This window comes from Anas acuta, chromosome 8 (genome assembly GCF_963932015.1).
Source record: "Anas acuta chromosome 8, bAnaAcu1.1, whole genome shotgun sequence".
Lineage (NCBI taxonomy): Eukaryota > Metazoa > Chordata > Aves > Anseriformes > Anatidae > Anas > Anas acuta.
The window spans coordinates 15,591,795-15,599,423 of record NC_088986.1 but is presented as its reverse complement, the minus strand read 5'-3'; the positions used below and the strand labels follow the sequence as shown (position 1 = coordinate 15,599,423).

The 7,629-nt window shown below is 43.6% G+C and overlaps 1 long non-coding RNA gene across 1 annotated transcript; it reads right to left on the bottom strand.

Moving 5' to 3' along the window:
• Positions 1–2,115: 2,115 nt before the first annotated feature.
• On the bottom strand, positions 2,116–3,701 carry LOC137860359 (uncharacterized). The gene is made up of 2 exons (XR_011098859.1): positions 3,472–3,701; positions 2,116–2,849 (listed from the first exon to the last, which is right to left on the bottom strand). It is a non-coding gene; the product is annotated as an uncharacterized lncRNA (long non-coding RNA).
• Positions 3,702–7,629: the final 3,928 nt, after the last annotated feature.

Below are 7,629 nucleotides of genomic sequence, written 5' to 3'. Positions count from 1 at the left end.
ATTTTTGGTGGTGGTGATGTTTTCGTTTGTTTCTTTCTTTCTGTTTGCCCATTTGATTTTAACCATTACAAACCTTAAGCTGATTTTATCCCTGTCTCTTAACTTGATGCAATGGAAAAGATAATTTCTTTTCTTCCTTTTTTTTTTTTTTTTCCTGGTGATGCACCTCTCACCTTCTTCCCTGGTTCAATCAGTGAGATTGTGAAATCGTCTCGAAGGGCAGAAGACAAAATCACCTGGATCTGTAAAATTTCAACCTCTTCTGAGGGTGGGGTTTCACAAAGGAATGTAGGCCAAAGTAACACTGGACTGTGTGCCATGCCTTGTGCTGGAAACATGAAAGAGTTTCCAGCTGACTCAGGGAAGTGATCTGGTTTACCAAAGTTACTTGGTGGCAGCTGAAGGAGGGTGGTGGCTGAGCAGTTACAGGCAAGGGAGCAGGGCCTGTCCTGGCTGCAGCACCAACTTCTTCCAGACCAGGTCCCCACTGAAATGCCTGGGTCTTCCCTTCTCTTCCTGCTCCTTTTTCCATCTCACCTATTCCCGATCCTAAATTCATTGAATAATGCAGAATTTTATTTCTTTCACCTCTTACATTAGTATAGGAACTCTTTAAGCCTCCAGATACATGGGGTATCTGGTCTCAGCTAAAAGTAAAAATCCACCACTTCCCTAATTCGCCACTCCATAAGGATCAGGAGCAGGCAAAAGGGCTACCTAGCTCCTTTAGCTTCATGCCTACTCCCTGTAGTGAGGTCCAAGAGAGAGACCTCACTGGGAGAAGTCACTGAGAGAGAACTCAGAGTTCTCAGAAGAGCCCTCAGTTTTTTACTCTGGATAGATTGTGACAAAGGTCCCCAAACTCCTTTCCCTGCCCCGCCCTTTCCTTTGCTCTTTCCGATCTGCATTACTGCTGAGGAGCTAAAGCACCAAACAATCTCACTACTGCCATAGGCTGCTTCTCAACAGAGCCCATTTATTTCCACCTGCAGCTGCTACAAAATTGGCTGCTCCTGGGGTGCAGCAGCAGCTGTCACCTCACAGAGGTGCAATAAGGAGATGGTGGTGATGACATGTAAAAGTCAAATTTTAACAATGTGACAATCTCCCAAAGTTTGCACCTGCTCTGAAATGCTCTGTACACTTCTGTATTCTCTGAGGAAAAGATCCTTTTAGCAATACAGAATCCGTCTGATTTTGTTGTATTTAATTCAGTATCCAATTTATTTCAAGGAAACAATGCAAATTTGACTTTACATAGAGGAGACATTCTACAAGTTTCCTCAATTCTTTTTCTTCCAGGTAGTGAAGAACAAATTGACTCAGACTCCAGCTATAAAATGTCACACTTCCTTATCTTTATACATGGTTTTACAGCAAGATAATCATTATGTTTGCGATTTCACATTACGGTAAACAAATGTAACCCCACACATTGCATGCACGCACATGCACAATACACACACTCATGTATATTCATATGCACAGATGTAGTTAAAAATAAAAGAAAAATTTTAACGTGTTTATAGGATCAGAAGATATCCTTGAAGGACATACTGAACTCAAAGCAATCCCAAGTGTTGATAATCAGCACTTTTCAGCCTTCTAAAGCCCAGCAGAGCGACAACAATAGGGCTAATCCAATTCTAATGCAACTGTTTCCTTTAGAAGCAGCTAACAAACAAGAGATTCAGCTCTGTGGTTTAAGGATGTAAGTGATGACTAGAAGAGAATAACATACTGGAAACACTTGTACACTGGCACAGTTTCCCTCCAAACACCCTTAATGTGACACTTTAGGTGTGAAAGCAGAGAGTGTGCAGGATTGGCTTTGTGTGTACCTCTTCTGCTCCTTCCTTCATCTGCTCTGGTTTCCAGTAAACACTCTTTTGCCTTCTGTAGGGTCAGGACAAAGGTTATTTCTGCCTCAACAGAGAAGTTTCTCAATTAAGTGCCCTCAGCCTCTGATCTTCTTCCTGTGGAATTCCCCACCGAACCTGGAAGCTGAATGGCACATGTGCTTACATAAATGTAAATGAGAACTGCAGGAACTCATACTGCTTTGTTTTGCCCCCTCCCTTTTTTCTTTTCTGTTTTTAAATAAGGCACACTGTCTTCAGTATCTCTGTCAATTTAATTACAACTTTTTCACCACAAAATAAGAATAGACTATGACATTGCACAGCACCCATGTAAGTTCCTAGACAGATATTGCATCTCTGTGGTACAAGATGGTACAGCATACGACTTGTTTTACTGTAACCAAGCCTTCTGTTCTCAAATTCATAGACAGCATGATATGGCTAACAAACCACTTCAATATCTGGAATGTGATTACTTATTTATTCTGTTTATTGTAGGATATCTACTTTTCCAAGTCAAAGCAGTTAAATAATTTTAAATATCTGGAGTTCTAACAAGCTCTGACACTTTACGTTAAAGAAACTTAGCTGCATTTTCTGAAAGTGTCTTTTTCTTCGTTTTCTTTACTAAACAAAGGGTTGTGCTTACTGTAATACACACTACTGTTAGTAATCCAAAGACTAGTAACAATATTGTTGAAAAACTAAACTCCGTATTAGAAGTGGGATACACCATTGGGGGAACAAACTTTACAGCTTGTGCAATATTAGACAGCTCAGAGTGAAGAAAAACATCATCAATGGCACGCATCGCAACGTAAATTATGGTTATGTTTCCTGTTGTAAAAGCTTCTGGTTTAAATGCAAATATTTCTTTGCAGCCAGCATGCTGAGGTGAGAGAGTGGAAGTATTCACTAAACCGGTGTTATAGAAGCTGTCCCTTAGTTCCAGAGGACTCTCACTTATTCTGATTTCATAACTTGCAGCTGAAAATACAAATATTAAAAGATATTGTCATCTGTGTGTTAGCTATCATTCAAACTTCTGATCTCTCTCCAAATACTCTTTTCAAAATACTTCCAAAATAATACTTAATATTTTCTTCATAAGTCAGTTGAGCACCATAAAAATTAATGCAGCATGACGGATAGATCTACAAAAACTTGTTACCTAAACTAAGTGCTTGAACGATTCAATTTCTCACAGCACAGCATTGAAATGAAGAAGTGATGGTGGTCATCATGAGCCCACACTGAAGTCTGACAGTAATTCTGACTTCACTTACTGTTATGTCAAAGTCGGTGAAGTAAAATTCCTACTTGACCAAATCTGATGTTTATTTACACTTTTTCTTTACATGTACAGAGTAATATGTCTACCTTCCATGAGCAGCAGAAAACATCAACTTAGTAAAAGTAAGCCTTCCATCAAAATCACCAGCACTGATTCTGAAACTCTCAAAAAGCTTGTCATCTAATTCCATTTAAAATCTTTGCAACTAGAACCACCATACTTTATAAGAAAATTCCCACTAGTGTCAGTGAGACTAAACTCCATTACAGATCTTCCACTTTGGTTAGGAAGCAGGCTGGCAAGCTACGAACATACCTCGGCCTTTGTCAAAATCATTTCCTGGTGCTGTCCATGATAGAATGACCTTATCTTCTATTCTGGCCACAAGGTCAATAATTTTACATGGTGGAAACACATCAGCATGAGGTCCCATTGGAACTGCAGATATTATGAAGGATTCTCCCACAGCTGTTCTATGGAAACCTCCTCTTCTGACTTGAATATCACTTTTAATAGCTGGGGGTCTTGATGGGTTCATCTTGAGTTTACCTACAGCATTAAAAAATGCTCATCAATCTTAACTTCTTGCATACTATTGTACTCTGCAGGTGACCTGAACATCACCTCATTTATACTGTTTTAAATCTGAAAAATCTATAAACCTCAATTATGTACAGTCATTTCTAGTGTAGTATCTGTTTCTTTACAGTTTCAAGAGTGTTAATTACTAAGAAAGCTAATATGAAATTACAGTAACTGTTGCTTGTTATAAAATAATTACAGGAGAGTTTAATATCCTAATATTGTAACAGTTCTTAATTTAGGATGACTGAATATAAGTAATAATAGTCATTATTACTTAATAAACTTATTGTTAGTCTTTTCCAAACAAAACACAAACCCTGTCTATCTGTACTACATAGCTACTGCCCCATTATAGTTGTTTGTGGTATACATTCAATATTCTGGGGTATAGAGACTCTTTTGGTGATAATGCCTTCGTAACTGAACATCTCCTAGCTGGGCTGTTGTCGTTCTAATGTCTCCTCCTAGTATTTGTGAAGGGGGAGCGAGGACTCGGGGAGCGAGGACTCGGGGAGCGGGACCACATGACAGAAACTTTAAAAAACCCCAAGTTCCATGTTACAGACACAGTCAAAGAAATCCTCAAGCTCCCCAACCCATATCAAATTTTTAACCCAGGAGCACTTACCTGCCAGCTTCTGAATTTTACTTACTACCACACAACTTCATGGGGAAGTAGCACCACCAGGGTTTTCCCATTCTGAGTAGTCACCACCGATGTTACTAGCTCATAGAGCATCCCAAACTATTTCACAGAGATTGTAGAAAACACTATGAAAAAGCAGCCTACTTAGGAACACTGATTCCATTTCACAAGGACAGTAGAAAATAGAAAAAGCACCCTAAGCAACCTGAATCTCAAACTTCCCTAGAGTGGAAAGTCTTCCCATACTCCTCATGCTTCCTTTATAGCAAAGGTCAAATGATCCCCACCTGGCAGATTTCACTTCACATGTGTGGAGTCATGAGACCTTGTGGAATAGGCTCATCAACCTAGGTTTCAATGTTTAAGGTTCCATTGCTCCTTATCGATAATAGAAATAACCTGGCTTAGTGGTTAGAGTTGACCTAATGAATTAAATACAAAAGGCACGTAAGGCTCATATTTCTGCTAGTCATTCTGTGAGGAAAATTAGTACAGAGCCTGTTAAAATAAGATTAATAAACTTAAATAAAATAAAAAAGAAAATGACCTAAAAGGCAAAATTGCTTTCATAGATTTTCATCTGTCTAGTCACGACTGATAAAGAATATAGCAATCAGAAAGACTTTGCTTGACATTAATGTTGCTTAAATTTGCCTTTCTGAGATCTCTTCTTTATGCCGGACTTTTCAAAATCTAGCGCCATGACCTCCGACTGCAGTATTTACTTTGGCTGCACATAAACTATCACGTATAAATGCCAGGATACGGATCCTCACTCCCTGTTCAGGTCAAGGACCGGGCTGAAAGTTTTGGCTTCAATTTGGTTACATGACTACATTGCTGTTGTCACGGTTTCCCCTAGCCGGCAGCTAAGCACCACACAGCCGTTCGCACAGCCGTTCATTCGCTCAAGGCTTGTTGGAGCTGTGCCAGGGGGAACAATGGCAAGGCCGGGAGAGAAGGCAATGGCCTGGCTGAAGTGCATCTACACCAATGCACGCAGCATGGGTAACAAACAGGAGGAGCTGGAAGCCATCGTGCAGCAGGCAGGCTACGACTTGGTTGCCGTCACGGAGACGTGGTAGGACCAGTCTCATGACTGGAGTGCTGCAATGCCTGGCTATAGGCTCTTCAGAGGGGAGAGGCAGCACAGAAGGGGTGGTGGTGTGGCTCTCTATATTAGAGAGTCTTTCGATGTTGTGGAACTCGAGGCTGGGAATGGCAAGGTTGAGTCCCTTTGGGTTAGGATCAGCGGGAAGGCCAACAAGGCTAGCGTCCTGGTCGGGGTCTGTTATAGACCGCCGAACCAGGATGAGGAGACGGATGAGGAGTTCTACAGGCAACTGACAGAAGTTGCAAAATCGTCGGCGCTTGTTCTCGTGGGGGACTTCAACTTCCCTGACATAACCTGGAAGCACAACACAGCCCAGAGAAAGCAGTCTAGGAGGTTTCTGTGGAAGGTAGTTTCCTGACACAGCTGGTTAGTGAGCCTACCAGGGGTGGCGCCCCGCTAGACCTTCTCTTCACAAACAGAGAAGTACTGGTGGGAGATGTGGTGGTCGGAAGCTGTCTTGGGCAGAGTGACCACGAAATGGTGGAGTTCTCTATTCTTGGCGAGGCCAGGAAGGGGACCAGTAAAACCGCTGTATTGGACTTCTGGAGGGCTGACTTTGAGCTGCTCAGGACACTGGTTGGTAGAGTCCCTTGGGAGGTGGTTCTGAAGGGCAGAGGAGTCCAGGAAGGCTGGGCGCTCTTCAAGAGGGAAATCTTAATGGCGCAGGAGCGGTCTGTCCCCACGTGCCCAAAGATGAGCCGGTGTGGAAGAAGAACGGCCTGGCTCAACAGAGAGTTGCAGCCTGAGCTTAGGAGAAAAGAGAGGGTTTACAATCTTTGGAAAAAAGGGCAGGACACTGAGGAGGACTATAAGGATGTTACGAGGCTGTGCAGGGACAAAATTAGAAAGGCCTAAGCTCATCTGGAGCTCAACCTGGCTGCTGCCGTTAAAGACAACAAAAAATCTTTTTACAAATATATCAATGCAAAACGGAGGATTAAGGAGAATCTCCATCCTTTACTGGATGCGGGGGGAAACCTTGTTACAAAAGATGAGGAAAAGGCAGAGGTGCTTAATGCCTTCTTTGCCTCAGTCTTTAGCGGTAATACTGGTTGTTCTCCGGATACCCAGTACCCTGAGCTGGCGGAAGGGGATGGGGAGCAGGATGTGGCCCTCACTGTCCACGAATAAATGGTTAGCGACCTGCTATGGCACTTGGATGTGCGCAAGTCGATGGGGCCGGATGGGATCCACCCGAGGGTACTGAAAGAACTGGCAGAGGAGCTGGCCAAGCCGCTTTCCATCATTTATCTGCAGTCCTGGCTATCGGGGGATGTCCCAGTTGACTGGTGGCTAGCAAACATGACGCCCATCTACATGAAGGGCTGGAGGGCAGACCCGGGAAACTATAGGCCTGTCAGTTTGACCTCAGTGCCAGGGAAGCTCATGGAGCAGATTATCTTGAGAGTCATCATGCAGCACTTGCAGGGCAAGCAGGCGATCAGGCCTAGTCAGCATGGGTTTATGAAAGGCAGGTCCTGCTTGACGAACCTGATCTCCTTCTATGACAAAGTGATGCGCTTGGTGGATGAGGGAAAGGCTGTGGATGTGGTCTACCTTGACTTCAGCAAGGCTTTTGACACCGTCTCCCACAGCATTCTCTTCAAGAAACTGTCTGCTCATGGCTTGGACTGGCGTATGCTTCGTTGAGTTAGAAACTGGCTGGATAGCCGGGCCCAAAGAGTCGTGGTGAATGGAGTCAAATCCAGTTGGAGGCCGGTCACCAGTGGCATTCCCCAGGGCTCGGTGCTGGGGCCGGTCCTCTTTAATATCTTCATTGATGATCTGGATGAAGGCATTGAGTGTACCCTCAGTAAGTTCGCAGATGACACCAAGTTAGGTGCGTGTGTCAATCTGCTCAAGGGTAGGAAGGCTCTGCAGGAGGATCTGGATAGGCTGCACCGATGGGCTGAGGTCAACTGCATGAAGTTCAACAAGGCCAAGTGCCGGGTCCTGCACCTGGGGTGCAATAACCCCAAGCAGAGCTACAGACTGGGAGAGGAAGGGTTGGAAATCTGCCTGGCAGAGAAGGACCTGGCAGTATTGGTGGATAGTCAGCTGAATATGAGCCAGCAGCGTGCTCAGGTGGCCGAGAAAGCCAACGGCATCCTGGCTTGTATAAGAAGTA